This window comes from Odontomachus brunneus, unplaced genomic scaffold (genome assembly GCF_010583005.1).
Source record: "Odontomachus brunneus isolate Ranch 3 - 2012 unplaced genomic scaffold, Obru_v1 Obru_scaffold_194, whole genome shotgun sequence".
Lineage (NCBI taxonomy): Eukaryota > Metazoa > Arthropoda > Insecta > Hymenoptera > Formicidae > Odontomachus > Odontomachus brunneus.
In genome coordinates, this window is record NW_022639644.1 from 178402 (window position 1) to 178978 (window position 577).

The window sequence follows — 577 nt, forward strand, 5'->3', positions numbered from 1 at the left end:
TATTTTGGTGGTTTTCGTGGCACGGAGCGGGCGAGGCGTCGACGAGCGGAGACCCGGCCGTCCTCCTGGACGAGGGCAAGGGCTCGCGTCCCTCTCGTGCGTTCGAGGGACAAGCTCACGGGTTCATTCGTACGTAGCACGACCGCCGAACATCCGTCGGTTATACCGTCGACGCGGACACACCGCCGAACGCGTACGTGGCGGTCGTGACCTCCGCCGGTCACGACGCTAACTCGCGCTGCCGAATTTCTCTGTCGCGATTGCGAACAAGGACTAACTTTGTTATCATAATATATTTGCTGCCGGTTAATACTAGTGTAACGGTCACGAACAATAAACGTTGTCTCAAGATATTTCGGCTTATTTAATTAACCTAGTCGCCGTTCTTTCCTTGCACCTCTGATTTCGCGCGGACCAGCCCCTCTGCCGCGAAGAGGGCTGAGCTGCCGGACGTTCGGGTCAGCAGTTCAGGCGGACGACGAGGGCTACTCTTTGGCGAGACCAACCTTTTCGCGTTTAGTGTACGATTCTTTAGTGGGTACGGATCGCCGTACCTGGCGCCCAGTTAGAGTTTTCT